We start from the raw sequence: 27,417 nt of genomic DNA on the forward strand, positions 1-27,417 counted from the left end.
CACTACACCATGGGGAACATTCATGTATGCAAAAATGCCCTTTGGCCTCATGAACGCGGGAGCCACTTTCCAGAGAGCAATGGATATTGCTTTTGCTGAAGAAAAGGACAAATCAGTGGTGGTTTATCTTGATGACATCACAGTTTTTTCAAAAAGGGAAGAAGATCACTTAAAGCACCTTGAAAGGGTCCTACTGAAGTGTAGAAGGTTTGGTATCTCTCTAAATCCAACCAAAAGTATTTTCGCTCTAACTTCTGGCAAACTGCTTGGTCATATTATTTCTGAACAAGGAATTAGGATTGATCCTAATAGAGTTAGTGCAATTCAAAAATTAGATCTACCAAGGAGTAAGAAGGATATTCAATCCTTTCTTGGGAAAGTTAACTTTGTTAGAAGATTCATTCCTAATTTTGCTGAAGTTGACAAGAACATAACAAAGATGTTAAAGAAAGGAGCAGATTTTAAATGGACAGTTGAAGCAAAGAAATCATTTGAAGAGATCAAGAAGGCACTTACTCAAGCACCAGTACTCATCAGCCTGGATTTTACCAAGGAGTTCCTTATCTTCACATTCGCTTCTGAAGACACAATTGCTGGAGTTTTATTGCAAAAAGGAAGTCAAGGTACTGAACAACCCATTTCTTTCTTTAGCAAGGCATTAGCCAATGCTGAATTGAAATATAATATCTTAGAGAAACAAGCCTATGCATTGGTGAAAGCAATTAAGGATTTCAAAATCTATGTTTTACACTCTCACATTGTCGCCTACGTCCCAAATGCTGTTATAAAAGATATTCTTACACAAGCTGATCCAGATGGGAAAAGGGGAAAGTGGATAGCAAAACTGCTGGAGTATGACATTGAGATCAAACACACAAAGTTGGTAAAGGGTCAAGGCCTAGCCAAATTGTTGACTCAGTCAAATTTGGACTGTATTGATATTAATTTAAGCACAGAAATCTCAGAAATTTCTGAAAATGAAGAGGAATTGGTCCAAATAGATGAGAAATTCTTGATCTCAGAATGGTACAAGGATATAGCATTTGTTTTGCAGCATAATAGAGCTCCTGATAATCTTTCAAAATCCAAAACTCGGTTTACCAAATTGAAATCTCTCAGATATTTTGTGTATGACCAAAATTTGTTTTGGAAAGATGCAAGAGGAATATTATTAAACTGCCTCATTGAAGAAGAAGCTGATAAAGTAATTGATGAGTTTCATAAAGGGGATTGTGGAGGACATCACTATTGGAAAGCCACTGCAAACAAGGTCTTGAGAGCTGGCTATTTTTGGCCAACTATGTTTAAAGATATCTATAAAAAGATAGCCACATGCCATGAATGTCAAGTGTTTGAAGGAAAGAGAAAGCTTATGCCAATGCCCTTGGTTCCTATTTATGTTGAAGCACCTTTCCAGCAGTGGGGATTAGACTTTATAGGGGAAATCCATCCTCCTTCATCAGGACAACATCGCTGGATTCTCACAGCCACCGATTACTTTACAAAATGGATAGAAGCAATACCCACAAGGCAAGCAAATGATTCAGTGATTATTTCTTTCTTAGAAAATAATATATTATCAAGATTTGGTTGCCCAATCAAGATCATTACAGACAATGCTCAAGCTTTCAAGTCCAAAAGAATGATTAATTTTTGTCACCAGTATCACATCTCCCTTGGACATTCCACTGCTTATTATCCACAGGGAAATGGTTTGGCTGAGTCATCAAACAAGAGCCTTGTGAGAATCATTAAGAAGCTGCTGCAAGAAAATAAAAAAGCTTGGCATTTGAAACTGAAATATGCTTTGTGGGCTGACCGGATTTGCACAAAGAGGTCCATTGGAACATCACCATATGAGCTAGTATATGGGGCAGAGGCTATATTTCCAACATCCCTTGGAGTACCAGTAATGAAGTTGATTCAAGGACTAGAAGAAGAACCAAATGCTATACAACGAAGGATTAATCAGCTAATAGCTTTGCAAGAGAAAAGAAATGAGGTGTTTGACAGTCATCAACAAAACCAGAACAGGATCAAAAGAGCATTTGACAAAAAGATCAAAGAAGTTACATTCCAGATTCATGATAAAGTCTTGAAATGGGAAGCTAGAATTGAAGAGAAAGGTAAACATGGTAAATTTGAAAATTTGTGGAAAGGGCCATATCAAATTTCTGCTTTCCATGGGAATAACACCTACATTCTACAAGAGATTGATGGAACACCATATGCTAGAGGACCTGTTAATGGCAGGTTCCTAAAGCATTACAATTGATTAAATCTCTGCCAAGTTTCTCACAACATTGTATATAACCGTTTTATTAGTCTTTCATTGTTCCAAATAAATGACAAGCTGAACAGGAAGCTCAAGCCCGAGGTGAAGGCTCACAAAGCTAGAAAAGGATGCTTGTCAACCTCATCTATGTTTTCATAAATTGGACAAAGCACTGGACATACGAGTTCTTAGTGTACTACAGGAGCACACTATCCCAAGTGGAGCCACTGTTATCACTTAGAACTAAAATTGATACATGTAACTTTCCATCCTAGCCCGATGACGAAGGTCAGTGTTAGTTTAATTTGGTTTTAATTTTTTCCCTTAGAATCTGGAGTTTTGATGAGTTTTTGAGTCAAGTTATTCTCAGCTCCCATTGGTTCCCCTCTATCTACCATTGTTCTATAGCCACCGGTTATCTTATGTCAGTCACCGTGTTTTTTTGTAATTTCGCAGCGCAATGCCAATTAGGCAGTTTCGCAGCGCAATCATAGTTAGGCAGTTTCGCAGCGAATCATGATTAGGCAGTTTCGCAGCGCATCATTAAAATTTTAAACTGACAGCGCTGCAAAATCATGGATTCGTACATTCCGCAGCGAATCTTTCCCGAAATGTCAAGTCTGTTAGGTGAGTCATAGGCCATGTCTTCTCATGTCAGCTCATGTAGCCCTCTTATCACATTTTACCTCTCATTGCCACTATCACCACCACTAGATCTGTTGATACGCACGAATTATCATTCCCAAGAAAGACAACCGTGCATAAACCTTAATGATGGCCGTAAGTCTTGCATGAGTGAGAAATCTGCAAGATTACATCTTGAAAGGTTTTAAACGGAAAAATTCAAAATTCAAGCGAGGCTGATAATCAAGCGAGGCTGAATTCAAATAGAAGCCGAATCACAATTCCAACCGAAGCTGGTAGTCATTGTTTGTGAAGATCTGGAAGAATCAATGGAGAAAAAAGAGCACATATCCGGTAAATGTCTAAGGACTGAACCTGAAGGCCTGGATATAACGCTGAGAAATGAAGAAGTGAAGAAAACATTTAAAAAGGCCGGGTGCTGGAAGTTTTGCAAAAAGTTACAAGGAGGACACGCACAGGTAACTAAGGAATTTGCACTTAACTTCACAGGCTTGAATTCAAAGGTAGCCATGTTAGAATTGCAGGTTTCGCCAAAAGTGATATCTACTGTAACAGAGATCCCACGAGGAAAAGAGGAATGGTTTAAAAATTTCAAATTTGACATGAATCCTTGCAAGGAGTTTTTGAAGGATGATTATGTAAATGAAGATTTAAGTAAGGCAGTGCCCAGGAATTATGTCAAAGAATATTATGCTCACTTACTCACCTGCATACAGAAATATCTGACTTGTGAAGGAAGGTATAACAAGGTTTATTCTTACCATTTTAAACTCCTTTTGCATTTCACCGGGAAGGTCTCCATAGACTTACCTTTTTATCTGTTCCGTAGTTTGAGTAAGATGTGTGATAAGGTACAACTGAGGAAAGAGGATTGTGAAACCTCTTTGTTTCATCATGGTTTGATTAAACTACTGGTTTTAGATGGGCTCCAAAAGATAGACAGAGATTGGAATGCATTCATTTTTATGGCTGGATTCAAAAGCCAGACTGGCCTCACTCCACCACCTGCTAGAGATTTTACAATAGCTGAGCTCCAAACAGAAGCAAGAGCTAAAAGAGTTCCAAAGTCACAAGTAAGAAAACAAGTGAAGCCACTTATCATCCAAGATCAACCTCAGCAATCAACTAAGGAAAAAGCTCATGGTAAAAAGACTGTACCTGAAACAAGCACATCTGAAGTAGTCTCAAGGGTAAGAACAAGAAGTCAGATAAATAAGGAAAAAGGTAAAGCTATAGTAGTTGAAGAAAGTCCAGTGTCCAAGGCAAGTTTAAATGATTTATTACAGGCTATTGAATTCGAGCAGTCTCTACCAGTTCAAATCGAATTGATGTAGTCAGAACAAGAAAGCACCAAGAAATCCAAGGCCTCAAAAAGGCTTAGATTTGATGTGCCAGCTGAAGAGTTCGTTTTTAAACCTAGAAGACCTATGACAAGGAGATTCCAGCAAGTACAGGAAGCACTGCCAAGAACAGAGGAAACAGGGGAAGAGACACAAAAAGACACAGGCAAAACAGCCATTGCAGCTAAAGAAAATAATATAGAAGCCCTGAAGAGCCAATTGGAATCAGCTAAATATGAGATTGCCAAATTGAAGAAAGCCGCTAGAAAACATGCAGCCATACATGCAAAGTATTATAAAACTCTATGGGAAGGGAATGCTGCTGTAGAAGCTCAGCTGAATTCAGTGGTTGATGGCCATTCACAATTTCACACATGGATAGTACCAGCAATCAAAGAAGCCAAGTACATCAGAAGGATCGATATGCAACTGAGAGCTGGGAATAAGGCTATGAAGAAACAAATTGAAGATCTGAAGGCACAGCTAAGTCAGCTACCTGCTAAATGAGTTTTCATTTCAAGTAAGATTTTGTTTTAAAGTTTTGACAAATTTGCTTGAGTTTATCTTTCTGAGGAAATATAAATCCCTATTCGACATGTGGAAAGTCTAAAGAAGTTTTTGGCAATCAAGTACTCGGCTAATAAAGGTCTCGGGTTAAAAGCAAGCTGTTTTAAATAACTCAGCAGTTTCGTAGCGCGCTACGAAACTGCTGAAGGTGATGATTTTAACACAAATCAAGCAGTTTTGAATTATAAGCGGGAATTTTGAAAGGGAAACGTCTAAAAGGCATACAAGGCATCATCTGAAGCTATCAACAGTCAACCAGGTCAAGACAGGTGGAGAAAAGATATATTCAAAATCCAACTTTAAATTTTTGTCGTAAAGTGAGCAATTTACCACAGTTCAGGATATGTTAAACAGTTTACAAGAAACTTTTGCCTGCACACATGTACATGGGAAAAAGCTTACAACGCATCAAGGACGTGGCAGACCTCTACATTTTGGGTGATTAAAAGATAAAAGACATGCTTCTTTGCATTCGAATATTTTGGGGAAAACTGAAGCCGAGAAGCAAGGATAGTCTCCTAATATTTCTGGGCAGTTAAGAAGATTCAACATCCAAGGTTGTTACACTAAAAAATGTCACCATGACTACTTACAGTTAGTATGGCTCAAATCAACAGTCATACTACCCTCTTAGGCAAGTCTTATGCCTCTGCTATCCATCTCAAACTCAAAGAAGAGAGAAAGTCTTGTAAAAAATGTGTTTATCTCTGGGGTCGCAGGTTCTCTCTAGCCTTACCTGCGGGGACGCTCACAATGTTCACAAAAGCTGCGTCCTTGGGTGCTCTGTATGTTAAGGGACAGGTGCGTCCTTCTGTAAAAGGAAAAATGCGCAAGTTTCATCTTAAAAAAGTTACTTGTGGTTACTTCTAGAACTTTCTAGAGGTCGGTTTGATGAAATGGATGCGCCTCCAGTTGGTTCATGTATCCCTATTAAGGAGGAACTTATCCCATCAATAAGGGAGCTATCCCACCCAAAGAGGGGGATTATCCCATTGATGGTGGACCTGAATAACCTCTTTACAGCACTATAAATAAAGACATTGAGCCAGAGGGAGGAGAGGTTGGAGCTATACATTTTCTTTGGGTAAATGCTGCAGGAATTAGGACTCCCATTTAGAACCTTGTGAGGAGAGATTGTCTTTGCTTGATTCTACTTGGAAGTGGGTGAGCTTTGTCAAAGTAGAGGAAAACCCTTGATGGACCCTGGGAGGAACTTGCACAACACCAAGGCCAGGTTGTAAGAGTTTCTTTGTTTCGTTATTAATACAAACTGGTTTATTTTTCTCAATAGCTTGTGTTAATGAGTTATTTCATGTGTTCCTTGGTCTGCATGTTGAATATATGTTTTATTATATGAAATGCAAGTGCTTGGTAATTGTTTGATTGTTTGTGGTTGCAGGAATTGACATGAAGGAGGAGCTCATCCGGATCGGCAAGGACGGACTACAACAACAGCGTTTTGGAATAAGGTAAGCCTAAACACTTGTAGTTTTCATGTTTTAAAAGGTATATTTAGAGAAAGATCACTCCATTTTGTCTTGTTTGTCGCTAGAGAGTTTAGACTCCTAGGGAGGTCAGTTGTGTCCGCACAAACGACTTTTTCCGCCACGACAAATTGGCGACTCCACTGGGGAATCCATTAATGAGAAAGTCTTTTCCTTTGTGTGAACTTTGCTCTGAGAAAATCATTTTTATTTTCTGGTTTTTGACTGTGAGAATTAGTATTTGGGTGGCTTAGCTTTAGATTTAGTTAGATTTGGTTTTTCTTAACTTTTCCAGAAGGACGCACCCTCTGAGTACTGCACAGTGCGTCTTTGGACGCGCTGTTGCCGTTTGCACAGAGCGGGCCCGCACCTGTTATAACGGGTTGCCTGCGTCTTCCTGTAAAATTTAGGAAAATTCCATTTTTTGCTTTAATTGCTTTTAGATTTTGATTTTTCTTAGTGTTTTCTGCCCAGATCCTTTAGTACCCTGTCAAAAATTTTCACCTGAACTTGTTTTGTGAGCTTTGAGTGTTTTAGTGGATTTCAACGAAGTTTAGGCCTAGGGTTTGATTTTTGGATAGGTCCTGTAGTGACTTTGACGGTAGAAAGTTGTCCAGCCTTAGATCTCTCTGGTTAGTCAGCCTTCTTAGAAGTCGGGCCTGTCGTAAAGTCTCCTTGTGTGAGCAGCTTGCCATTTAAGTTGTTTTGGGTCAAATTTCGAATTACTTGTTTATAAAGTGTTGATTTCCATTTTACAAAAGAACAAAAAGATTAGAGTTTTGTTTTGACTAGTTTTTGGTTCTGCAATAAGCTAGTCCTTGATTTGATTGTGATCAAGTAAAACACCTTAGAATAATCATTGTTGGTTTTGGCCTCGTTAAGATTGCTTAGAGTAAATTTACCTTTTAGTTTGCTTATGAGTGAATTTTCGTAGATTTTAATAGTTGTTAAGATTGATTTTTGGTTATATTAGATTTATTTGCTTTATTAAAAGAAAAATACAAAAACATCTTCTTTAAAAGTCTTGTTTCAAGTAGCTTTTTGTTTTTGAAAGAAGAAAAGAGTTTTTTCGTGCATGTAAAGAGCGGTCATGTTTTTATGCTTGGAAAAGACAAACGAATTGTTTCTTTGATTGTCTTCAATTAAGAAGTTGCTTTTATAAAGATTGCATTCTCTCAACTTTTTAGTTAAGCAATTCATCGAAAAAGTAAAGTAGTGGGTAAATCATCCTAGGTGCATTTTGTAGTGGTTTCGAGTCGAGTCAACACACCACTGGTTTCACTTCCATCACCTTTTGACTTAAGAAACAACCTTAAAAGTAACGCTTAAATTAAAATCAATCTAGTAATTTTTATTTTTCTAGGGCTCTGAAACACCAACATAGCTTAGGCTAGGGTCTTGGAGTAGGTGAGTACTTAACTCTCCAAGACTACAAAACCAAACAGATAGTTTATCTTGAGTAGATTAAATCCAATTGTTTCAGTTACACTCTGGGAAAGCTCCTCTTAAAGGAGAAGCACGAGCTCGTGTCCGAACCAGTGAGGGGATCATTCCCCCCTCGTTGGGAACGACGCCAGACAGTACGTATTACAAACGGTAAACCTCGGATTAACCATTGTCGAGGAGCCAGGGGTCACTTATCGGTAAACCTTGGATTATTGTCAAGGAGCCGGTAAGGGGATTGAGCTTGTTACTCTGCCCTTGCGTGCTGTCGGAGTTTAGACTGTTCCCCCAGGTGTAATTGTTGTGATTGGTAACTTTAGTGACCATAATCTTTAGGGTTCTACCGAGGTGACGGTGGAGGGAAGGTCCCACTGTACCTGGAGCAGACGTCGGTTATACTCACTTGGATTTTCCGGGGGGTTCACTTCACTTCGAGACGGTTAAAGTGGAGGAACTTGTGCCGGTCTATTCATTAAGCAGGTTGCCGGGGTAACTGTTCCACCCGCCATTTCTGTACTGAATCCTGCGAGGTTGGGCCTAATCACCAACTAGCGCTTTTGGTCCGGAAGACTACTGTTTGTGTTTGGTTTGACGCTCTAGATTCTTTAGGCGTGTGCTTCAAATTTGTTTGCTTCTTTAGAAGACTTTAGGTGGTTTGATTTGAAATTTTTACTTTGTTTTCGTGTGTTGTAGTTAAAAATCTTTAATTGTGGCGGAATTACCGAGACAGTCCCGTCGACTTCGGGGCAAGTCTCCTGAGATTGTTACCGGAATAGATTTGTTAAGAAAACTCCGTAAATCGCGGGGTGAATCTCCTGAAGACATTCCGGGTCAGTACGAAGGGTTAAAGGTCCTTGTAACTCCTCCTAGTGACAGTAGAGTAGGTTCACCTGAAGAAGGAGAATCTTCCTTGGTAGTCCATCCAGATTACCAAAGTTTAGAAACAGGTTACAATCCCGAAACTGTTACAGTTTCCGAGCTTGCTGGTAGTTTTTCATCTGCCAGTGAAACAGGCGAAGAACCTGAAATTTCCGAACCTGTTACTCCAACTTCTAGTGTCCCTGATTCACCGAGAATAGAAAGAATTATCACCGAAAATCTACCTTCTGGTTTGATTGCTATAGAAGAACTTGCTCCAGAAGAAGATATAGGTGTCTCTCACCTTGAAGGTCAACTTACTATTGATCTAAGGGAGCGTGAATCCATCTTTTACAGTCCTCCTAGAAGTACTTCTTGGTACCTTGCGTTAACCAATTTTTTAGACAACTCAGTAGGTTTTTCTACACCTCGTACTCCTTTTCCACCTGGAGGTATTTATACTCCTGTAAATATGTCTGGTCAGTCGTCCGTGTTTACTCAAAGTCCTGAATCTTTTTTACACGGCGGTCCTTCTGTTCCCACTGGGTATCAGTCACTTTCTGGTACCTTTGCGGGGGCATCTCCTCAACCCGTTGATCATGGGTTATTTGCTGGAAACAGTGGTAATATACCATTGGGTGTAGGAGACATTTACATGATGTCAGGTTCAGTTCCCGTTTCCCAACCTCAAGGTGGCCAATTACCGCCTGGGGGGCAACCGCAGTTAACGCCTGGGGGCAACCTCAAGGTACACAAATCGTGTCTGGGGGGCAACCTCAAAGTCAGTATGTACCTATGGTGCAATACGTGCCTCAAGGTCAACCTCAGCCTCAATATGTACCCCAAGGTCAACCTCAGTATCAATATCAACCTCAAGGATGGCAACCCCAAGGATGGCAACCTCAAGGGTATCAACCCCAAGGTTATCAACCTCAAGGGTACCAACCTCAAGGTCAAGGTCAACCCCAGTATCAGTATTTACCTCAAGGTTATCAACCTCAAGGTCAATACTCAAGTCAAGGTTATCAACCGCCTCAAGGTCAGTCATATGTTCCAAGTATGGGAACTGCACCTTACAATTATCAATCCTACCCTCAATCTGGTTATGGATCTCAGTATCCTCAACCTGTTACGGGTCAGTACCCTGGAATGTTAGTGTGGGATCCATCACAGGGTCAACAGGTGTTGCAGCCAAGTGTACAGATGGTTCCTCAAGCTGGACAACCCGTAGTTTCTGGTCCAACCCAGCAACCGCAACCTGTCCAGCCAAATGTTCAAACTTCTGTAGCTTCGGTAGTTACTCAGCCGTCAATTGCACCTAGTACTCCATCTCAAACGGCTGCTGCAACTACCGCTACATCTACCATACTTACTTCTGGAGTATCGACGGCTCCAGTTTCTACTGTCCCTGTTACCACACCTCAGACATCTTTACCGTTGTCTGGATCTACGATTCAAACCACGGTCCAGATGCCTGTAGGTCAGCCTGGTATAAGTACGGTTGTCACTACTCAACCTCAATTTGTTCAACCTCCGTACCAGGGACAGTACCAACATGGGCAAGCTGTCCAACAACCGGTTTACCAGTATCAACCGTATCCTGGGTACACTTATCAACAACCTCAACAACCCCAGTACGGTCCGGTTAATCCTGGTTTTCCAGGAGGATATAATATCCCAAATGCGACTCCTGTTCCTAGTTATCCTGGATATCCTCCTCCTGGGGCTGGTATTGTGACCCAGAGTTTTAGAGATCCTAACCGGCAGTTACCGTTTATTGCAACTTTGGATTTACCCGACTTGACGCGCCTAACGAACGATCCAATTCAATATCTTCAGTTCTGGCCGCCAATGCCAAATAAGTTGCCCAGCGATATACCCAAGTTCGAAGGTAAGTCTGGAGAGGATCCGTCCAATCATGTGATGACTTACCACCTCTGGTGTGCTTCGAATTCTATCTCAGATGATTCCATCCGCTTACGTCTTTTCCAGCGTACACTCATTGGTCTCGCGGCCAAGTGGTACATTGAGTTACCACGGGCCTCTTTTTACAACTTTAGCCAGTTAGCTACCTCGTTCTTAACTCACTTTCAGTTGCCGGTCAGATACGATAACGGCACGGAGTTATTAACTTCACTAAAACAATCGACGTCCACGTATATTTCTGATCACATTCATGAGTGGAGACGTCGAAGGAGATTAGTGAAAGTTTTTATCCCGGACCAAATCTTAGCTGAATGGTTTGTCAAATCATTATTACCGAAGATTACTGAAGATGTAGCTAAGGCCGGAGTAGTTACTGAGGAGCAAGTCATTGCTCAGGCACAATACCTTGACTTAGTTTACACTCAGTCGGGTACGTTACACGAGAAGATTCCGGATCTTCCAAAGTCGAATCAAATCGCTGCTGCTCCTTCGGGATCTCATGCCGCTGATGGTATGATTGGTATCGTGACTACGAAGAGCAAGAAGAAGTCTTCCAAGGCTTCAACTACTCCAATTATCACTTTGCCTGATTCTCCGACAGGAGAGTCTTCTCCTGAACTCACCGCCGACATTCACGCTGTAGAGTCATCTACGGCCAAACCAAAAAACGGTGGAAAGAAGAAAGGAAAGAAGAAGGCTAAAGCAGACAAGGCTCCAAAGGAGAAAACTGAAAAGTCGGAAACCAATGACGAAAAACGCAAACCTCGATATCCTTGTCTTATTTGTGAAGAGGATCATTTTACGAGAGATTGCCCTCATCGGGCCGAGGTTGTAAAAATAGTCAAAGGTTCTCCCACTCCTGCTGTGTTAAAGAATCCATTTCCAGAGCAGGAGAATAAGATGATAGGTTCTTCTTCGAATGCCAGTGAAGAACCCATTTTGATGATGTCTCATGTGAGGATTGCGACTCGATCGCAAGATTATGGTAGTAAGGCTCCTGTTGATGGCAAGGAAGCAGAATCTTCTCACTCTAACCCATCAACCTCAGCTCCTGGTTCCGATCCACTACAGATCGAAAAACCTAACCCAGACTTAGTGATTAAGCCGCCCGCCAAGGGTGTACTTCGAAGGTCTGCTTTCAATCCACATGCGAGAGCAGCCCAGAATTACAACATTGTTGAGGACTTAGCTGTTTCACCTTCAGCAATGTCGGCACTCGAAGTGCTGCAATCATGCCCAGCACAACGGAAATTGCTTTTGTCGGCTATCGGAGCTGTCGATGTTCAGGACCCGAACCTAATGATCTTTGATCTAGAAAATAGTACACCACGTCTCCCCCATCAAATGGCTTTCCAAATTCCAGTGATAGTCAAAAACAGGCCTATTCATCGGACTGTGATTGATGAGGGAGCTTCTACGTGTATTATGTCGATTCAATGTTGGAGATCGCTTGGTTCTCCTTCGTTGAACCAATCCCCCACCATCCTTAAGGCCTTTGATGGCCGTGGGTTCCGTCCGTTTGGTATTCTACAAGAATTGCCTATAGGGGTTGAAGGTAAAACCGTTAGTCTGGATGTGGAAGTGGTTGATGCCCCTCTAGACTACAACCTTCTTTTGGGTCGAAGTTGGTCATATGCTATGACAGCGGTCGTTTCATCGGTCTTCAGAGTAATTAAGTTTCCACATAACGGTAAGATCGTGACTATTGATCAGCTGACATACTTTTCATCCGACCCAGCCTCTTCAGAGAGTATCCAGCATGTTGGTAAGACGACAATCCCTTATAGGGACGTTGGTGTAGGTTTAGTTAAGGATTCCGGTTTACTGGGAACTTTTCCTCTCCCTCCACTCAGCGCAGATCCTTCGTTTGCAACCATTCATATGATTACATCAGAAAACATTATTTATGATGATCCTTGGTTCGTCCCATCTGACTCTGAGATAGACTCACTCGGTGATGCTATGCCTTTGAGTCCATATGAAATTGCTTATGAAGCTCTCATGTCTTTTACCGACTTTCATTCAACCGAAGTCGACCAAATGAATGTGGTCAGTGAAGAGTCACTTTTCACCTCACCCTTAGAACGGATAACGTTTCCCGAAGTCGTGTCATCTGACGAACAACTTCGCGAAATCCTAAGTGTAGATGATCTACCATGGGAGGATCTCCATCACAGATCTTCGTTTTTACCTAAGGATGATGCATTTGAAAATGATTTTTCATCTATCTTTACCGCTGAATATGTCAAAGACGCTCAGGATCCAACGAAACATTCTGATTCAGAGTTGAATTTAGGGAATATTTCTCGTACTATTCCCATTGATATTTCAGTGAAGCCCGGAATCGAGGAAAACATTCATATAGGTGCCGCATGTACTGAAGAAGAAATCCAAACTTACAAGGCCCTATTCCAAGAATTCCGCGACGTGTTTGCCTGGTCTTACGAGGAAATGCCGGGAATTGATCCTGCCATTGTTGTTCATGAAATAAAGACCTACCCGGATGCTAAACCCGTCCGGCAACGGTTGCGTCAAATTCACCCTCGAAAAGCGGCTGCGATTAAAGCAGAAGTCGAAAAGCTGTTGAAAGCAGGTTTCATTTATCCGATCCCGTTAACGGATTGGGTATCGAATATTGTTCCAGTCAATAAGAAACAAGGAACAATAAGAATCTGTATCGACTATAGGGATATAAATCGAGCTTGTCCAAAAGACAACTATCCTACGCCTTATATCGATCAAATTATTGATGATTGTGCCGGAAGTGAAATGTTTTCCTTCATGGATGGTTTCTCGGGCTATAATCAAATCAATATTCTACCTGCCGACCAACCAAAAACGGCATTCATTTGTCCATGGGGGACATTTGCTTATTGCAAATTACCTTTTGGGCTTAAGAATGCCGGCGCTACTTTTCAACGGGCGATGTCTTATGCATTTCATGACATCAAGCACATTGTGCAACCCTATCTCGATGATTTGCCTGCTCATTCTTTACATCGAGCTGATCACCTTGTCCACCTACGAGCAATCTTTATGAGGTGTAGGCATTATCGAATTCGGTTGAATCCCCACAAGTGTGTTTTCTGTATAGAAACAGGTCGATTGCTGGGATTTGTTGTTTCAAAAGCCGGCATTCGCGTCGATCCCTCGAAAGTCGAGGCTATCATCAAATTGCCTCCTCCTTCGAGTTTGCGCCAACTCCAAAGTTTGCAAGGGAAAGCGAACTTTTTACGCCGATTCATCCCAAACTACGCCGAGGTCACTAAAGGTTTTACACGGTTGTTGAAACAGAATGCACAATTCTTTTGGGACGAGATTGCCCAACAATCTTTTGATGCACTTAAACACGCGTTGACCCATGCACCGTTATTGCATCCTCCCAACTACAACCAGGACTACTTCTTATACCTCGCAGCTTCGCATTCCACCATTGGAATGGTGTTAGTTCAAGAAGATGAATTCGGAGCGGAGCATGTGATATATTATCTTAGTAGGACCTTGAATCCCACTGAGCTAAAATATTCGCATGTGGAGAAATTGGCCCTGGCAGCCGTTCAAGCTGTCCAGCGTTTCCGTCACTACATTCTTCTCCGCAAAACTACAGTTATTTCGGATTGCAACCCTATGATTTATATTTTGACAAAACAACTGCTAGGGGGCAAGTACTCTAAATGGATTGTCATCCTGCAAGAGTTCGACTTGGAGTTCGAGAAGTCCAAGTCTAAGAAATCCTTAGTTTTTGCGGAATTGATGTGTGATTTCCCGAGTGCTGACACAGAGACTGTGGCAGAGGAGTCCATTGCGGACGAATCTTTGTTTCTTATCAGTACTGTAGATCCGTGGTACGGGGATATAATCATTTATCTCCAAACCCAAACCTTTCGGCCTGAAGCTTCCAAAGCGGAACGTCGAAAAATTCGGTTTCAATCCCAGCCATACAAAATTATTGGAGATACACTTTATCGCCGGGGGGCAGACTTAGTTTTTCGACGTTGTTTAACTCACGAAGAGGCTGAGAGGGTTTTGAATGATTGTCACTCTGGAGCATGTGGCGGTCATATGTCTGGGTATGCCACAGCTCAGAAGGTGTTGCGCGCTGGCTATTTCTGGCCGTCTATGTTTAAGGATTGTATCATTGCAGTCAGGAAGTGCCACAACTGTCAAGTGTTTGATCGCAAGATGCGCGCTCCACCTGCTCCTCTCCACCCTATAATTGCCGTTGGTCCATTCGCCAAATGGGGTATCGACTTTATTACTTGTAACCCTCACTCGGCCGGGGGGCATGCGTATATCATCCTTGCGGTTGATTATTTTACTAAGTGGGCCGAGGCGATGCCTACATTCGACGCAAGCGGCAAAACAGCTGCAGTTTTCGTATTCAATCATATCATAACTAGGTTTGGTGTCCCACAAGCAATCATTACTGACCATGGGAGCCATTTTCGAAACGTCATGATGACTGAGCTTACAAGCCAGCTTGGTTTGCGCCACGATAGCTCTACTCCTTATTATCCGCAAGCCAACGGTTTGGTTGAGTCTATCAACAAAGTTCTAGTTATCATGATCCGACGAACCATTGGTGTTCATCGGTCGAATTGGCACAACATGTTATTTTCAGCGCTATGGGCATACCGAACCTCAGTGAAAAATTCAACAGGGTTCACTCCTTTCCAGCTAGTTTATGGCTTAGAAGCTGTGTTACCCATTGAATGCGAAATCCCATCACTTCAAATGGCTGTCGAATTACTTCCAGCTACTTCCGAAGAGGAGAAACGTTTATTGTACTTGGCTAAATTAGATGAGACTCGACGTGACGCTACATTGGCAATCGAGACTCACGCGAAACGAATGAAAGCTCAGTATGATAAAAATGTAACCCCTCGAAGTTTTTCGGAAGGAGACCTAGTACTATTATATGATCAAGCTAACGATAAGCTAGGTGCTGGAAAATTCGTTCCCATGTGGCATGGGCCCTACATTGTAAAGCGAAAGCTAGCAAAAGGGGCTTATGAGCTAGTTGACTTTGATGGGGACTCTTTGGGTAAACCCAGAAATGGACTTTACCTAAAGAGGTATTATGCTTAAATGATGGGTATGGAGAAATTTTTAGATAGGTTAGATTTTCTTTCTAGCTAGCAAGTGTGTTAGTTTAGTCAGTGTGCTTAGCTTAGAGAGTGTGGTTTTTCGTCGTTATTCTGGCTTATCTTGGTTTTACTCTTGATATTGCAGATGTCGACGCCTCTCCAAACATACATTGGATTTGCTGATGGTGCTTGTCGTAGTACACGGAACATCTCTTCCGCAGCTTGGGTTATCTATTCGCCCTCTGACGAGTTAGTTTCTATGCATGGGGTAAGCCTCGGTCAAACAACGAAAAACATTGCAGAATACAGTGCAGTGATTGAATTATTATCCGAATCTATTTCATTTGGAATTCGACGTTTGATAGTGAGGTTAGATTCTGAACTTGTTGTATTACAGCTTAATAGAGTTTATGCCATTAGGAATCCTGTGTTATTAAGGTTGTTTTTGAGAGTGCGTCTCTTGGAACGTGAATTTGATTACATTGAATATCAACATATTCCAAGGTCTTTGAATACATTAGCAGATGCAATTGCTTCTCGAATGTTGGACAGACATTTACGATAATCATGCAAGTAAATTTAAAAAACATTTCATCACATATGTTAAACAAGATAAGCCGGTAATAGTGATATATATAGATAGAAGTGTGTCAAAAAATATATACATCGTCTTCGATCATAGGTTGAAAACACCTTATGATCGGCAAAATGATAGTACAAAAAGTCAAAATGTCACATGTGACTACAAAAGTGACTAGTCAATCACTGGTGGTGCTCTCTGTATGACACCACTGCGCGGGCTACCTTACGCAAAAATCTCCTAAACGGTCCAGGGACCGCGACTACGAAGCGCTGAAGCTGGTAGGAATGTCATCCATAGTAGTCTCAGGTATATCTGCCGTGAGACGCTCTAGATCATGCTCCAACTCAGCTAGTACTTCTGCAGCCGCGTCCTGTGGGGCCGGTACCGGTGCAGCTGGATGTAGTCTATCAAAAGGCCGGAGGTTGGCTGGACGCTGTGGACCAACATCTGCATTTTGAAAATTTTACTGTTAGTTTTGAGACGATATATATGAAAAATAAAAAAATACATAATTAGAAAACTTGTGAAAATAAAAGTACCTCTGTCATCCCATTGTTCTCCCTGTGGAAGAACCATGTCCGGATCACCTCTAAAATCCACTCCGGCATACGGAAAGTCCTGTATCGAAAAAACCTGGTCCTCTAACCAGTGAAAGTAACTATCTGAGAATCGAACCACTGTCGCACCCTCGTCAGGATGCCGGGCCATCACCGCAACCCATCGTATCAGCTTTGGCTCCCGAGGACCCAAGATATCAACAGTGAGTTGCTGAGGGATCAGCATTGGAACTCTCTCCAAGGCAAAGCTCACGACTAGAGGCCCATATCCAAAAGTCTTTAGTCGTCCGTTCTTTGCCTTGGTCAGTTGGCTCTTCATATGAGCCGACACAGCTTCACACCAGTTGAAAATGGTGCCTTGGTAACAGTCAATTGCCATCCGCATTTGGGATCCGGAAGCAATGTGTAAAGCGGCCGCGCCGCAAATTCTGGTAACCGTGAACGCTATGACTTTGAGTTCAGGCAGAGTGATGTGTTTTATCTCTATGCCTTTTGAATGGTGAGCCCCAGGTGTGCACCACTCGTCGCGGAGACTATCAAGGGATTGGCCACCCGGCCTAGTCCCCGCAAGACTGAGTTGCTCACCTCTGTTCGGCAAGCCAGTGAGAAAGTATACATCCGAGGGCTCTATCTCGAGCTGGTGCCCTCCTATGTAAAAGCATTGTTCTTGAACGTTCCATCGCTCAACCAGCCATTCCAAGAATCTTACCTGGCCCCTCATGCCCGGTATGGTCCAATATTTGTATAATCCGCATGCTCTTAGGGCATCCAGGGAAGGTTGATGATTTATTGCAGCTTCATCATCCTCTACATGCTCTCTTTCTCTCCAATCTAACATGGTTAATGCCCTGCACATCAGAAATAGTCATTAGAAATTGATTTGGGAATTTTTAGATAGTTTTTTGAGGGGGTTGGGGTTTTGAAATGCGCGTTTCACGGAAGACGCACCCCGACTTTACAGCACAGGGCACCCGGACGCGGCTGCCTGAAGGCGGGCTGCGTCTTCCGACCGTTTTCCTGTATAGGAAAAAGTCGGGGGACGCGGGTCACCCGAAGGGCACCCGCGTCCGCCGAGAGGCGCATTCCAAAACCAAAACCCCCCCAAAAAATGAAACTAAGACCTAAAAATTAATTCTAAACGGATAGAAATGCAGAGTAGGATGTGTAAAATACCTGGATAAGACGGCGTTCGATTCCGACGGTCGGATTTTCCGCAGCGACCACGGGAAGTTTCTTGTCAAAAGCTCCTTTTTCAACCTCAACAGTCAAACGGTAAAAATGACATGGTAAAAGGTCTTTTTATAGGTTTTTTGGATGAATTAGTTCATTTTTTACCATGAAAAGATATTTTTCGATGTATTTTTGCCTATTTTAAACAGGTATGAGTAATGTGTTGCTTTTGTGCAGGACAAAGGGATTTCGAGGGAAATTGTCATTTTTCACAAATAAAAATATCAGAGTCATCTTTTAAGCCCTTTTCTGACTCCTAAAACATGAAAAGATCGCCGAGCGTTTCTTTTACACTCGTTAAAATGGAATTAAAAGACGGTCCCCTTTTAGCTCTTTTCTGACCGCAAAATCAGGAAAAGATTGCCGGGTTTTTGTCGTTTCAAACTCGATAAGGAAATAAAACGACGTGTCCTTGATCGCTTTTTACTTTTCAGGTCAACGACACTATTATGAAAGTACTCCTTGGTCGCAAGATCAAGCGGTTCCCCCAGGTATTATTTTATACTTTTTCGGGCTTGAGGGACACAAATATACGAAAAAGTTCAACGTGGAGTCTCCTTTTGTTTTTTCAGACTCTCTAAAAATGAAAAACGCCGAGTTTCTCCTATACTGGGCTCGTTAAACTTTTACAGTAAAGGACTTGTTCAATTACAAACAGGAACGAACCACTCCTTCCTAGGGTTCGAATTTAAACTAGGTTGGACTCGTCCGAAGGATGAGCTTATAATCAAGCATATGTTATCCTCCTCAAGCTTGTTAAAAATAAAGAGGTACTTGCCAGAAATGGTGGGGGAAAAGAGAGAAGAATGAACCTGTTTGTTACCTTTTGTCTCAAAAGAAACTTTATTACCACTCTTGAACACGACACTTTTCATTCACCTGGGTTGGGAAATCTTTTACCTCACAGTTGACCAAACCACTTTGAAAGTCTTTAACCGGGTTTCGGGGATTAACTTTGAGTTATTCGTCACCAAGCCATCTGTCGTGTCGTTATGTGTTCAAGAGGTCTGCAAGCAAAACTTTCATCTGCAAAATACTTGTCATCCATTTGACCATCCCTGAGTCAGTCCTTACAGCAACATTTCTTCAACTTGAACAATGATTTCGTGTTGCGGGCTTGCCTGCAACGGGTCGCTTTCTATCGACATCGACACATTATCTAGAAAGATGACTTAGGAATCGACAGTACCTTGAAGTCTGCATGCATCAATGGCAGGTTTCTCGCCTTTGACGTCAGTTTACATCATTGACTTTCGATCAAAGGATTCCGTGAAGTGTTCGACATCAAAACATCTATTCACATTTCACGGGTTGTGCTTGGTACTTTGAGAACCATTGACATTACTGGTGGTCTCTCTCACGCTTGTTAACAGTTTACATCATCGACTGGTAATCAAGTGGTTTCTAACATGTTCGACATCAAATCATTTAATCACATGGCTAGAATCGTACCAATTCGGGAAGTAGAAGTGAAGACCCTGGATCTAGTTTCTACCATCCAGGCTGCGAGGAGTTTTGTATTCATTATCTATGTAGACTAATCATAAACAGATGGCTGCGTCCATACTGTGTCTACAAAAGTCTATAAAAAATGATGTACTGCAAGATCATTCCTGTATCAGAATAGTTAGTCCATTAGTTAAAGTTTTGAATCTGAGTATGGGAATGCCTACCTCAGTGATGATATAATCTTATACATGTATTTTGTGTTGAAAATTGCAGGTTCTAACCAGGTCATCCACAAGACAATCCTTGAAATGATAAAGCGCTTCACCCTTCCTAGAATTACAAAACCCTAATCTATTCCAGGCTTCGCACTTTAGGGGGCAATCTGTTACACTAAAAAATGTCACCATGACTACTTACAGTTAGTATGGCTCAAATCAACAGTCATACTACCCTCTTAGGCAAGTCTTATGCCTCTGCTATCCATCTCAAACTCAAAGAAGAGAGAAAGTCTTGTAAAAAATGTGTTTATCTCTGGGGTCGCAGGTTCTCTCTAGCCTTACCTGCGGGGACGCTCACAATGTTCACAAAAGCTGCATCCTTGGGCGCTCTGTATGTTAAGGGACAGGTGCGTCCTTCTGTAAAAGGCAAAATGCGCAAGTTTCATCTTAAAAAAGTTACTTGTGGTTACTTCTAGAACTTTCTAGAGGTCGGTTTGATGAAATGGATGCGCCTACAGTTGGTTCATGTATCCCTATTAAGGAGGAACTTATCCCATCAATAAGGGAGCTATCCCACCCAAAGAGGGGGATTATCCCATTGATGGTGGACCTGAATAACCTCTTTACAACACTATAAATAAAGACATTGAGCCAGAGGGAGGAGAGGTTGGAGCTATACATTTTCTTTGGGTAAATGCTGCAGGAATTAGGACTCCCATTTAGAACCTTGTGAGGAGAGATTGTCTTTGCTTGATTCTACTTGGAAGTGGGTGAGCTTTGTCAAAGTAGAGGAAAACCCTTGATGGACCCTGGGAGGAACTTGCACAACACCAAGGCCAGGTTGTAAGAGTTTCTTTGTTTCGTTATTAATACAAACTGGTTTATTTTTCTCAATAGCTTGTGTTAATGAGTTATTTCATGTGTTCCTTGGTCTGCATGTTGAATATATGTTTTATTATATGAAATGCAAGTGCTTGGTAATTGTTTGATTGTTTGTGGTTGCAGGAATTGACATGAAGGAGGAGCTCATCCGGATCGGCAAGGACGGACTACAACAACAGCGTTTTGGAATAAGGTAAGCCTAAACACTTGTAGTTTTCATGTTTTAAAAGGTATATTTAGAGAAAGATCACTCCATTTTGTCTTGTTTGTCGCTAGAGAGTTTAGACTCCTAGGGAGGTCAGTTGTGTCCGCACAAACTGAAGCCGAGAAGCAAGGATAGTCTCCTAATATTTCTGGGCAGTTAAGAAGATTCAGCATCCAAGGTCAACATGGAGCATTAAACACCCATCTCAGCCAAACTAAAAGAAAACCAGATGTCAAAGAACGAGGAGAAGCCATCATGCATGTAATATGGAGTTAGAGTCATAGTTGATTTAGATCTCTAAAAAAACTCCAGTCAACACCTTGTTGTATTTATTAGTTAGTTAAAGGGTTAATAGGTGTCATTAGAAGTAGTTTTCGAATTCCCCTCATGCTGGAGGAGGAATCTCGATCAGTTAGAATAAGAACTCTATATATAGCTGAAACAACAATGTAATCAAGGTTGGAAAACTTTATAACAAAGCTTGTATTTGGCTTATGTAAAAACTCATTTTCAGTAATATAATTTTGACTTTACTTCTCAGGATTCATGAAGGATTTCTTATGTTCAGAATATGTGATGTTGTCCTTTTCTTAATTCTTACAGTGGTATAGATGTATAATCACTCAGAATTCACTGAATGTGCTCTGATTTCCTGTATACATTTATAAACTGTGTGGTCCCATATGAGTTGATGTTCTGAATGTCTAAATGCTGAATGCCTTGACTTCCATGTAAGGTTAAATTCACTGTTATATTGAGGTGTTGTTGACTCCATAAGCCCAATGGATAGTTGTTTAATGTGTTTCCAACATTCATATTTTTCACAGTTGTTCTATAAGAGTTAGCCATCTTATCTTTAATCAAAATCATTAATCCTTTAAGAGAGAGCCCTCTCAGGTTGAGGAGGCTAAGCCTCAGCCTAAAGTAGGTCTGAAATAGTTACTTAGAGTCAACCTGACCAGCAGCCTATCAGGATCCGATTTTGAGATAACACAACCTATAGAGTAACCTTTCCTAGAGATGGTAGTCAATGGTGTTGTCTCCATCATGCAGATGACTCTGACTATGCAATTGATGATACACCTCCTTGAAGTCCTCATCTTTTGAATATGCTTCTTTGTATGCATCATGGGTGAATGGCTCCATGTGCATAAGAGTCCCCAAAACTGTAATATTTGATGTGGGTGACCTTGAAATCATATCAACCAACTTTTTTGTGCTACCCTTCTTATACTTGATCACCAAATGAAATTGTTGTAAAAAATCCATCTACTTGAATTCCTAATTTGTTGTAGCTTACTCTAGTCTTGCAAGTACTATAATGGATGGTGTTCTGTGTGGATTACTGCCTCCTTTCCCATTAGATGATGCTTCCAATTCTTAGTAGCTTGCACCATGCCATAAATCTCCTTATCGCAGGTAGGGTAGTTAAGAACATCCCCATGAAATACTTTAGAATGGTAGAAAACGATCCTTCCTCCTTGCAACAAGACAACTCCCATAGCATACCCACTCACATTTGTCTCCACTTCAAAGGGTCACTGAAAGTTTGGTAATTCCAGAACTGGTGCTTGACTGATATTTTTCTTTAACTCATCGAAAGCCTTCGGCTGACCTTTTCCCCACTGGAAACTCTTGCCACTTGTTGTTATGGCATGGAGCAGTGTTGCTATTGCTAAAAATAAGGCTGTAAATTTCCTCAGGTACTGTGATGCTCCAATGAAACTCCTAACCTCATAAACATTAGTAGGCACCGACCATTTCATGATGGCCCCCATCTTGGAAGGATCTATATTCAACTCTCCTCCACCGATCACATATCCCAGATACACAAAAGAATGTTGCACAAACTCACACATCTTCAAATTTGATAGTAGCTGGTGCTTCTTCAATGTTTCCATCAGCTACAACAAATGTGAAATGTGCTTGTTAGGTCCCTATAGTACGAGTGATTGCCCCATTACTATTGTCATTGTATCCCTTATTGTTATTATTGTGCCCCTACTGTCCCCATATTGTTATTAGTGTGCCCCATAGAAACCCATTATTATTATTGTTGTGCCCTTATGTTATTGCTGTTAGGTCGGCTTGATTATATTGTGACCCCTTAGACTCCTATATATAGAAGGGAGGTTTAGTCATTTGTATCATCCAAGAATTGTTCATTTGTGTAATGTAAAGGAGGTTTCCCCCTATAAGAGGCTAAATTCTAAGGCGTTGATATATCTTTTCTATCTTTTTGTGAGTTGGTTTCCTAACATTTGGTATCAGAGCTTTGGATTCTAGGGTTTCACTGCTACAAACAGGTCATCGTGGAATTTTCGCTATACATTTTTTTCTGCAATGTTTCAGAAGCTAAAAAAAAATCCATTTGAGTTGAAATCGTTTTGACCGTTGGGTCCGAATTTCAGATCTTGTTTTGCTATATTTTCAGCGATATGATCTAAGGAAGTTAGGGTTTTTGTAGACTCCCTAATTACATTCCAAAAAAGTGACCTCGGGAAAATTATCATAACTTTTGTTCTACGCATCAGATTGAAATTTCATAAGAAGTTTTAGAAATAAGACAACCTTTAGTTTTATGTATATCCGTTTTAGGTACTAAGGTCATAACAGTGACATGTGGCACTTCGTATAAGTTCGCTCTACTGAACTAGCATATACTCAGGTCGCCATGGGAGATTTGGCATAACTCTTCCTTGGAGAATCCAATCTTTATCATACTTGCAGGGTTAGAAATATGACTCAAAGGGCTACTGCAGGATGTGATTTCAAATATTTGAGATCCGCAGTTACAGAGATACAACAGATTCAATATCGAGCTATTACAAAGTGAAAAAGAGGTGTGTAGTATTTTTTAAATTTTGCATAAGATTGGTTTGAAAAATTAGTTTGAATGAATTCAAAGGGAATAGTGAAGAATTATTATCATTGATTGATGCCCCAAAGAAAGAAAATGGAAACACCTAGTAAGAAACCTGAAAGCTCTAGCATGACTCGTGAAGAAGAGGAAGAAATACAACATGATATATCAAAATTACAAGACCAAGTACAACAAATTTCACTCTCACAAAAGGTAATTGAAGCCAAGATGAATGGCATGGAAGCTAATATGAATGGCATGCAAGTTAAGATGGATGGCATGGATGCGAAGATGAATGGCATGGATGTTAAGATGGAAGAATTGAAGATAAATTTGAATAAGTTGCTACAAGAAATGGTTACTAATGGTGAAAGGGTAGTAAAGGAAACTCACGATGAGAAAAAAATAAATGTTAATCATGATTTCATAGACTCTAATGTTGGATTGAAGACCCACCATGTTCCAAAAATTGATATGAGGAAGTTTGATGGCAAGGATCCCAAAACATGGATACTACAGATGGAGCAATTTTTCGATCTCCATAATGTGCAAAACACACAAAATGTACTTATTGCAGCTTTATATTTGGAACCAAATCAATTTGTATGGTATCAATGGCTTTGCTTTTGTAAACAAATTGTCACTTGGGCAATTTTTACGGAAGAAATGATAACACATTATGAGGATACAAAAAGCAACACCTTTTTTAGCCAATTGATAAATCTCAAACAAAAGGGTTCAATGATGGAGCACATTGAGGACTTCCAAAAATTGAACATAAGGGTAAAATATATTCTAGAGGAGCATAGGATTGATGTGTTCATAGGGTCTTTAAAGGATAATATCCAACATGAGGTTTGCCTTTGGGAACCTGATTCATTGGAGATGGCATTCAGGTTAGCAAGAAGAATGGAAAGAAAAATTATGGCAACTAGGAAGCCTACCACTCACAACTATAAAGATGGAAGTGTTGTTTCCCCTAGTCTTCCAAAACCTACAAGGTTGACACCACAAAAATTGGAAGAAAAAATAGCAAAAGGGCTTTCTTACAGTTGCGATATCAAATACTCTAAAGGTCATAAGTGTGCTGAGAAGAAATTATTCTACATAGATTGTGAAGAGGAGGAAGAAAAGGACCAAGAAATGTCAAAATAAGAGGATATATGTTGGCATTATGAGACAAGTGTTGTCCTTGATGGCAAAGATTTGGTGTTGTTGCCATCAAGTCCAAAGGGGGAGATTGTTGGCATTATGAGACAAGTGTTGTCCTTGATGGCAAATCACACTGATGACAAATCATAGTGCAGAAGGATAGCAACAAGGAATTGATGATCAGTCTACAAGTATGAAGAAAAATATATACACGCTGGTTCACTATATACCAAGTCGCGTGTACACGCAGGTTGGCTTCAGTAAAAGAGCGTGTATGTGGAAAACTTATCTTTGGTCCATGGCGGTTATTCCTTGGAAGTTGTGCCTATGGTTTTGGACCTTGGTGTCTCGACGGACGTGTTGATCCCTAGTTTTGAAGTTGATGGTATTGGATTTCTATGGTTTTGGCCCTTGGTATTGAACAAGGCCTAAGGCTATATAAGGAGAAGGAAATCATTAGGTGAGTGTATCTGAAAAAGTCTTGAATATCTGATGAAGTATTAGGTCCAGTATGCAGGTTATTGGTTGATGATGTATTGCTTGATCTGAGCTAAGGAGAGATCACATCGGTTGATGGAAGACTAGATCTAAGGACAGATCGGGATCTAATGGTTTGAAATGCACTATTATGATATGGTTGATTATGCGTATTTCTAGATCTGCATACTAACGCAATGGTATGTTCTGGGTCTAACTGATGTCTGGTACAGCTGCAAGTTGAGAGAATTTATTTTTAGATCTGTACGCAGGTTGTCTTCGGTAAAAGCGCGTGTATACGCGGGTTGCTCTCATTGAAGTAGCGTATATCTTTTGAAGCTTGATTTTTGGGTTTGCAGTTGGGTCTGATTGTTATTGCAGAGTTCTGTAGTCTGCTCTGTGTTCTGGTGACTGGTGTTGACAGGGTTTCAGTGGTTCAGTGATTCAAAGATTGATGATGCTAGTATTGGTTGTTTTATGCTTCAATGACTTGTGAATGAATCATGGTCTTTAGATTGTAATGTTGTGCTTCAGGAGTACCCAGTTTGAAAATTGATGAAAAGTGGTACCTGAAGGAAAGAAGATTATAGGCCTGCACCTACGTACTAGTATCTTAGCTAGTACAAGAGCAAAGGGGGTTGGAGCTCCCTTCCAAGGAAGTTTGGAGAACGAGAGAAGGTTGAAGCCTTCTGCAGGTTGTAGCCTGCGTACTGGTATAAGGCTGCACCAGTACAAAAGATTGTAAACTGAAGTTCTTATTAAAGAAAGATAGAGATGACTTGCAGCAGGTGGTTTTCACCCACATTGGGTTTCCACCTTATATCATGGTGTTCATGTGTGTGGCTTTTGTGTGATGATCTGTTCTGTTATACTGCATCTGTTTGCTCTGAATATGGTGAATAATGTCCTAATGCATTTAACTGAAGATAAACTAACTGAAGTATAAGTTTTATGGTTATACGCTGGTTTCTTTAGACACAGTAGCGTGTACACGCTGGTTCACTTAACTGAAGTAGCGTATATGTTTCTGAGCATTGAAAAAGTTTTATTGATCTGATAATACTGATTCACCCCCCCCTCTCAGTATTATTTCCAACAATTGGTATCAGAGCAGGTCCTTCAAAGAAGCTTGATCGCTTGAAGGTAGATCGTTCATCATGAGCAACTACGAGAGAGAAGCATCAATCAGGCCACCGGTTTTTGATGGGACAAACTTCAATTATTGGAAGGTAAGAGTTACTGCCTATCTTCAATCTCTTGGTACAGAAGTTTGGGACATCGTAGAGACAGGCTACACTTTTCCTTTAGCTACTCCTACAGATGCAGCCGAGAAAAAGAAATATGAAACAAATACGAAAGCAGTCAATACTCTATTGGGATGTATATCTCAATCAGAATTCATGAAGGTAATGCACTATAAATCTGCAAAAGAAATATGGGACAAAATTGTCACGAGCTATGAAGGAGACGAACAGGTAAAGCTTGCTAAACTTCAAACTCTCAGGATTAAGTATGAGACTCTCAGAATGTATAATGATGAAAGTGTGGCTAACTATTTCCTTAGGGTAGATGAGATTGTTAATTGCATGAAAAACTTGGGTGAAGAAATAAAAGAGGCTATTGTGGTTGAAAAGGTTCTAAGATCTTTGTCCCCCAAGTTTGAATCTAAAGTGTTTGCCATAGAAGAAAAGGAAAATCTGTAAATTCTCACTATGTCTCAGCTTCACGGAATTCTAACCGCTTATGAAATGAGAAAGGGAGGTCCATCAGACAGAAGAGAAGCTGCCTTCAAGGCTTCAGGCAAAGAAGATTATTATGAAGCAAGTCACGTGCCAGAAGATGAAGAAGAGGAATCAAATTTTGTCAGAAATCTTCAAAGGGGTTCTGGAAGGTTCAGAGGTAAGTTACCTTTTAAATGCTTTGCTTGTGGAAGAGTAGGTCATTATGCTGCCATATGTCCTCACAAAGATAAGAATGACAAGGGAAAGGAACCTGTTAAATGGAACAAGAAACAAAATGAAAAGAAGAAAAGCTATTACACTCATGAAGATAGTGATGGTCTTTCAAATAGTGATGAAGATGAACAAGGTAATAGATATAAACTTTTAATGGCTTTTGAAGATGATGACTATATGGATGCTATAGATGTAGAAGGTTTTTGTGAAGAAATGAAAGA

This window comes from Pinus tabuliformis, chromosome 1_2 (assembly GCF_031772625.1).
Source record: "Pinus tabuliformis cultivar Carrire ecotype Pingquan chromosome 1_2, CPIR1, whole genome shotgun sequence".
Classification (NCBI taxonomy): domain Eukaryota; kingdom Viridiplantae; phylum Streptophyta; class Pinopsida; order Pinales; family Pinaceae; genus Pinus; species Pinus tabuliformis.